Raw genomic sequence first — 8,058 nt, 5'->3', positions numbered from 1 at the left:
CAAGACAACTATCAAAAGTTTTTCCATAAATAGAGAAATCATCCATGAAAACTTCCATAATCTCTTCAATCATATCAGAAAATATAGACATCATGCATCTTTGAAAAGAAGCTGGTGCATTACATAACCCAAAAGACATTCTACGGTAAGCATAAGTTCCATAAGGGCATGTAAAAGTGGTTTTGCTTTGATCATCACGATGGATCGGGATTTGATGATACCCTGAATATCCATCTAAGAAACAGAAGAATGAATGGTTTGCTAACCGCTCTAGCATCTCATCTATAAAAGGTAAAGGAAAGTGATCTTTTCTCGTGGCTTTGTTTAGTTTTCTATAGTCTATGCACATCCGCCATCCTGTGACGGTGCGTTGCAGAATTAGCTCGTTCTTTTCATTCATAATAACTGTCATGCCTCCCTTTTTGGGCACAACTTGGACTGGGCTCACCCACTCACTGTGCGGCATAGGATATATAATCCCTGCATGCAGCAACTTTATAACTTCCTTTTTAACTACCTCTCTCATAGTGTTGTTAAGTCTACGTTGGGGTTCTCGAGAGGGTGTAACAGAAGGATCTGTTGGAATACGATGGGTACAAATCATAGGACTGATTCCTGTAAGATCTTGAAGTGAGTAGCCGAATACTGAGTGATGTTTCTCAAGAATGGTCATTAATCGCAGAGTTTGATCCTGAGTGAGTTTATCGCTAATGATCACAGGGAACTCTGGATTATTGTTTAGGAAAGCATAGGTAAGACCGGGTGGTAAAGTTTTAAGTTCTGTGGGTCTAGGTGTTTCTACAAACTCGTCTAAGGGTTCAGGCTCAGAAGGTTCGTCTTCTTCTTCTGTGAAGAAAGGAGTTTCGTCTTCTAAGTCTGATTCATCTAAAAGCTCTAGAGATGCAGCCTTTACTTCCTCCATAGGATCAGGCAAAAGATATGACTCGGCCTTATTATTTAAGGAGTGTGAAATTATCATTGGGAATTGAAAAGTTTTTCCAAAAGAAATGTGTAGCTTTCCAGTATGACCTTCATAAAGGAGTCTTCTAAAAGGTTGTCCTATTAACAGGTCAAAGTCCCATGTATCAAAGATATAGAAGTTCAAATGAACCATGGAGCCTTCTACCGTAAGAGGTAGGACATTAATAATTCCAAGACTGGGGACTAATCGTCCCGAAGATTCCTTTATGATCTTTGTTGTGGGGGTTAAGACAAGATTTTTAAATAGTTTAAGTGCAAAAGATTCAAACATGATTTTGATCCCCACAACAGGATTATAAAGAGCATTAAATCGATCAGAATTATAAGCACAACGTATAGTTATAGAGGGTGTGTCCAAACGGATCACATCAGAGGAAAGCTCTGATTCCTCCAACCATTCGCTACTCATTACTAAGATAAGCTCTCTCAATTGATATTCACTTGGTAAATAAATGCTAAACTGGCCGTTTTGGGGTTTGTCAATAGAATGGTAGTTTGAAATATTTCCAAAATCGGCAAAAAGATCGGATTCTATATCCAGCATGAAGTCCGGTAGTGGAATTTCTTCCTCTTGTGGCTCAAAACTTGGGATAGCTAAAGTAGATGAAGAATTTGGCAGAGTGTCTACTTCGGCTTCGTAGGTTTCATCATGAAGGGTATTATCCATCTCAGCTTCTAGGATTCTATCTAGGATCACTCTTGCTTTATCAGCAGGGATGCGAAAGAAAGAACCTCTAGACATTGTGTGCAGCATTTGTTTGTGATTTTTCTGAAGACCTCGAAAAAAGTGAAATAAAAGAACAGGGTCTTCAAGATTAAGGTTTGGACCAGATTCTAAAAGATCAGAAAAACGTTTCTAGGATTTTCCCAAAGTTTCATTATCTTTTTGTTTAAAAGATAGGACTTCGAGTCTAAGGTCGGCTATACGGTCAAGGGAATAGAAATCTAGACAAAAGTTGGCTCGTAAGACTCCCCATTCACCTTGTTGTTGACTTACCTTCTGACTGTACCATTGTCTAGCTTCTCCCCTTAGAGAAAAAGGAAAAAGCTTCCAACGTAAAGTCTTATCAGAAATGCCTTCAATGCGAAGACAATCACATGTTTGCTCAAAATCTCTAATATGAAGGTAAGGGTTTTCGTCTTCCTTTCCCGAAAAAGATAGGTTTTGAATCATGGCAATCAACCTAGAACTTAACTTATACTAGGATGTTTGGATAGGCTGTGATGATTCCCATGGTAAAAGGTCAGTTGCTAAAGGGATTGCAGACTCATGGATCGATTTAGAGTTTTGGTTTTCCATAGGGTAAGAGTAAAGAAAATAAATAAAGGATATAAAAGATAAGAAAAGATAAAAGTATAGATACAAGCTAATAGCAAAACACAGGTTATCTCAGCAACCGTCTTTCTCCCCGGCAAAGGCGCCAGAAATGCTTGTTGATATTTGGGAACGCAATAAGGAATTGATCCGCAAGCGCACGGATATCGGTGAGCATTTCACCCGGGAAATTATCCAGAGTATCGTATTTATTTTTTTACCACTAGGAGAAAGAGTGCATCTGACTAACCGGTCTATTACTACTAACCTTTAGGCACAAAGAATGTCTTTCGATGTGAGTGATAAATAGAGAAGACTGCAACCGTAGTCTCCTTCTAACCTTGGTAAGGATGATCTACTGTTCTAATGGGGAGGCTAACGGAATCTAGACACCACAAAGGATGTTCAACCCGCACCTATAAACCCTATCCTTCCTGCTAACGAGATGTGATCTACAAAGGTAGCTCGGAATTGTCACGTTCCTCACTACTACCACGGTCCAGCTAGTCAGGGAATATTTATGAGTACCCCAGCCTAAACACCTCGTTTACGCCAGCAATGATTACTCTAAACTCTACCCGAAGAGATTAAAGTAAACTCATAAACCATAAGAACAATAAAACAAGAACTTACTAGAATTTAGAAGTCAAATTACTGAAGAATCCTAGGAGCAAGCTTCGGGTTAGGAGAACTAGAAGATCTATTTCTACCTTACATTGATTGCTAAGCCTAAAAAGAAATATTAATTAGAGAAGAGGGTTTCCTTCGAGGGCACCCCTCAGTCTCTATGATAATTTCTTCATGTCTTCTCCAGGGGCCAGGGGGCCTTGCTTATATAGTCCTCCCCTTCTATGCGTTTTTGGGTCGATAGGCGAGGTGGTACTATGTTTTTCTTGATCCAATAGGTCGGTGGAATATCCCGAACGAAAGAGTTCTGATTTGGCTCCAGCAGGGGGGCGGGCGCCCTGGGCCTGGCCCAGTTTTGCCTCTGCTTCGGTCTTGTGGCTTCTGGAGTCTTCTAGATGAAGTAAAATTGCGCGGTGCGTTGATATCTCTATGTAATCCCGACATGTGGGCCTTTCTTCCTTATTTCCTGATAACCCCCTGGAGAAATAGATAAACCACAAAACTCGTGGAATTCTGTCAGATCAAACCCTAATTCTAGGTGATGGTTGCATATTGGTCCATTCTCTTGTTTATTTGATAATTAAAATTGATACTTAAGAACCGTCAACAACGGTTAGAACAAGAAACCAAAGGATCTATGAGAATTAAGGACCGAAAAATACTTACAAAATAAGCCGGCCGGAGCCCGTTGTTGATGATGTCGGACAGGAGCCCCACCATGTGCTTCATCCAAAGGCGGAGCTCCTCGACATGTTCCCACTTCTCGGCCTCCTTTTTGTCATCGAGGAATATGTTGGGCTCGGACGGATCGGTGGAAGCCCGGATACGAATCCGATCGAGGCACCAGTTCTCCATCTCTCGATCGGGGCACCAGTTCTCCATATACCGGCAAATCTTCCTCCTGCTCGCCGGGCTCTTGCGGTGCAGGTGGTACTGGTTGGGCCAGACCTTGAGGCGGGGCCTCGAGCGGTCCTGCCTCTTGGCCCCCTTGATCTTGTTGCTGCTGTTGCTGCTGCTGATCCTGCGGCTGCCCCATTGCCTCGCGCTCCCGCTCTTCCTCCTCCTCCTCTTTCTTTTTCTGCTCCTCGAGAGCTCGAAGGCCAGCGGGCCAGGGAGTCTGACCCGCGATGAGGGAAGTTGACGTTTCCTCCTCCATAGGGCGGGCATCCCCTGACGCCTCGTTACCACCAGACGTGTCGCTGATGGTGATTGGGTCCGCCTCGACCCCCGGTTGAGGAGGCTCGGGGGCTCCTTCTTGCCCTTGAGTCTGGGGTGCCTCGTCACGCGTCGACGGCATCGGGGTAGGCTCAGGATGAGGCGGAGCACTCTCGTCGTCTACCGGAGGTCGAGAGTCGGAGGAAGCTGCAAAACAAAGAATAGAGGCCGGTCACTATAATGCCCAACATTAGAACATCATAAGTCCCAAAAGTAAGCCACAAACCTGGCTCCTTGGAGGCTGCCCCCGCTTTGAGCCTCTTCGCCATCGAAGGCTGAGCTTGTTCAAGCGTCTGCTTTAATCTGAAACAAAAAGAACCAGCGTAAAAAGACTGGTAAACAAGGAGGCACAGAACAAAAGTCACAACATCGAAGAGCTTACCCGACGGGGAGGACTGCTCGCCTGCCAGTGCCCCGACCGGCGGGTCTCGACCCACCCCGTGTCAAGATCTTGGGCTCCTCGAGGGCAGGCGCTGGCCTTGGCTCGGCATCTTCCGCCAGACGGGCCCCGGGACTGACGCTTCTGCGGCCAGTCTCGCCCTTCTCGGAGGCCACGGCGCGACCGCGGGTCAGCGGCCCCGTCGCCTGGGGCTTAGCATGGCTACCCGCCTTCGGCACCGGGGGAGGGCGCGGGGCGGTCTGGCCTATCGCGGGCACGGAAGGGGTATCGGCATGGGGGCGGTGAGATCCGCTTGGACCTTCCCTTGGCGTTTCTATCCTTGGGGCATCGACGTCGCCTCGAGGCGGACCCTCGAGGATCCGGTCGAGGTGAGAGGCCATCCCCTCAGAGTCGTCGCTATCTTCATCCCCACCATCATCGTCGAGCCAAGGCCACGATCGACCTCAGGCTCCCCCCTCTGCCTGGATTTAGCCCCACGCGCCTCTAACGCTTGGCGGTCGAGGTTCTTCTTTTTCTCCCCTTTCTTCGCAGAGTCCTTGGCGGACTTCTGCTTCTCGGCGGACCGGCGCCGCGCGTCACGATCGACCTCGTCCTCCTTTACTAGAGACCTCGAGGACCGAACGTCAATCCGTCCCTGCCAGAACAAAGGTGGACTTAGAAAAAGAAAAGAATTCCAGAATCGAAGCTACGCACGAAAAGAAAGCATACCAGATCGATCGAGCCTGCATCTGGCCTCATGGGGAAGCCGTTAACGTGCTCCGGCTTGAAGTCGCCAGCAATGGCGGCCCGGACCCGGGCCGCTACTTCGTCGTTCACTGGAGCCTCGCTTGACATCCGGCATGCCTCGAGGTCCCGGGACGAGACACCTGGGCCCATCTCGTCCATCCTCATTGGGCGAGACATCAAGGGGAGAACCCTTCGATGATGGACGGCTGAGAGAACGAGAGCGGCGGTCAAACCCTCCGAGCGTAGCTTCTTCATGACGTCGAGGAGGGGGTCGAGCCGAGATTGGTGAGCAACGACGACGCCGTACGTCCAATTTTCCGGACGCTCCGTGATCAGACGTTCGGTGTAGGCGGGCAGGAGGTCGGCGTCGTTTTGCAAGTAAAACCACTGGGAGTCCCAGCCGGCGTGGTTGGTCGACAGCCCCACCAGGATGTACTCGCGTGGCCTCTCCGTCTTCCCCGTCTTCAGCACGAGGTTGAGGCAGCCCGCCCGCACCGGCTTCCTCACGCCGGTGGTCCCAGTAGGGGCGTTGAAGAGCTCGCCCCTGTAGAGGTGGAGCCACAGCTCCCAGTGGGGCATCATCCCCAAATAGCCCTCACATAACGGGGAAGACCGCCACGACGGTGATGGCGTTTGGGGAGAAGTGCTGAAGCTCCACCCCGTAGTTGTGGCAGAGCGCCCGCATGAAGCGGCTCGGGGGAGCGCCCAGCCCGTGGCGGTGGAACTTGGCGAACGAAACCACATAGCCCTTAGGCGGCCTGGGCTCCCTGTGGTCCGCCGCCGGCGCAATCCACTCCGGCGACGACAGCGAGGTGCGGCGGCGCAGGAGTCCCTCCCTCTCAAGCTCTTGCAGCCGGCGCTCCGTCATCGACGACGGGCGCCAGTCGTCAGCGGCGACTAGCCTAACAGGCATCCTTGCCGAAAGGATGGCGGATCCGCTACTACTCGAGGGGGCACACGCGCGTGGGATGGCAAGGGAACTAAGGAAGCGAAAGGGCTAAGGCGAGAATGAAGATGAGAAGCAGAAGGAAGAACAGCGGCGATGCCAGGACACATTTATAGGCAGCAGTCCACCAACGGGCAGATCCGATAAAAAAGGTAACTCCCCCCATAAATGCGCCATCTAACAGTCCTTCCCCTCTTCATAGATGGGACGCTCCAAATTCCACGCCGACGCAGTGTCGTAACGTCACCCGCCTGAAAAGGCGCGCCCAACGGGCAGAAAGGCGAACCGCCACGGCCTCTTCCTTCCCTTGTAGGCCAAGGGGCGTATCCGCGAAAGCCTCGAGAGGTCACAGGCTGGCCCACCGAAAGGGTTCGACACCTGATCTCGAGCTCCAGAGTCAGGGATCCCCAGCGAGCGGTCGGAGATCGAGGCCCGCCTTGAAGACTCGCTGGCGATGTCGAAGGTAGGGTCGAGACAGTCGAGAGGAAGCCCCCCGACGGGAGGCATCGAGCCGCTGGACTCTATCGAATGAGACCAGTATCCCCGACCACGTCGACCTTGCTTTATGAGAACGCCTCCGGGCTACAGCTGACCCCCTCGAAAGGGGCACAGGTTCTCACTTGGACTACCCGCTAGGAACTCAATCTTGGGGGGAGACGCTCGCTCTATCGAGAGTACATCGAAACCTCCGCGCAAAACGAGCCGATCAGAACCTACCACCACTGATGTCGATAGCGTTTCTGCGAACTAGGCAATATAACCCTCGAAGGAGTCAAAAAACTCCTTCAACGGCTCGGGGGCTACCCCCGCGGGGTCGCTCGCGCGCCCCCACGGAAACTCGACCCAAGAATACAGCCTCCACTCGAGCGCCAGCGCTCAAATGGAGACTCGGGGGCTACTGTCGAGGGTATCAATAAGGGGTACCCTCACCGATGCACATAACGAGATTATCCGTACGTAGGTCGAGGCCCTCAACTCGACGCCCTGATCATACATATGCGCAGCCATCAACGACCGCAGCCTCGAAGACGGAAATGGCGTCGAGCGAATCGATCAAGGGTCGAGCACCACCTATCGTCGAATACGGAAACGGGTCTGAGCAAATCGAGACGCGTCGAGCGCAAGGACATTGTCCGCCGTCTGATGCGTGCACGAGAGCCAGGACATGTAATGCGCCCGCCGTATTCTCACCTAACACACTGGTCACGGGAGGCGTGATAGGAAACAGGCACCCGTCCCGTCGTTCTTTTTGCAGCCTTCCCCACCAAACGACCCAGAGCGTGTCAGGACGCGGGAAACAAGGATGGAACGTCTAATCGGAACCCCCTCGAGACAACCAAGTTCAGCGCTCCGGACATCAGGGCATTACACGACGTCCGACCCTCGACCAGATGTAGCTACTTCCTGGGGACGAGCTGGGCGTCGACTAACAACACTGCCACCGCTCCGACGGGTTTGCCGCCATACCGTACAGGTGTGCAACAGGTGAACCAGCCCAAGACGGCGTGTGGAGCGGGATACAGGGGCACGCGTAATCATCACCAGGCTACCGAGATGGGACGACTCGAGGCCACGCCGGTACGGAAGCCTCGAGTAGGTCAGCGCGCCATGCTCCTATCGACCCCTACTCTGACACCTATACATGTACCCTGGGTGCTATAAAAGGGAGGACCCGGGAATAGATAGGAGGGGGACAACACCACGCTCATAAGTAGTAGAACTTACACACTTCATACCACGCTTGTATTCACCCCTGTACAAGCACTTCGGTGCAAGATAATACAAACTTCCCTCCCCCGCTGGACGTAGGGCCTTCTCTTGCCCGAACCAGGATAAATCTCAGTGTCT

Source organism: Sorghum bicolor, chromosome 10, assembly GCF_000003195.3.
Source record: "Sorghum bicolor cultivar BTx623 chromosome 10, Sorghum_bicolor_NCBIv3, whole genome shotgun sequence".
Classification (NCBI taxonomy): Eukaryota; Viridiplantae; Streptophyta; class Magnoliopsida; order Poales; family Poaceae; genus Sorghum; species Sorghum bicolor.
Note: the sequence above shows the minus strand (reverse complement) of the source record.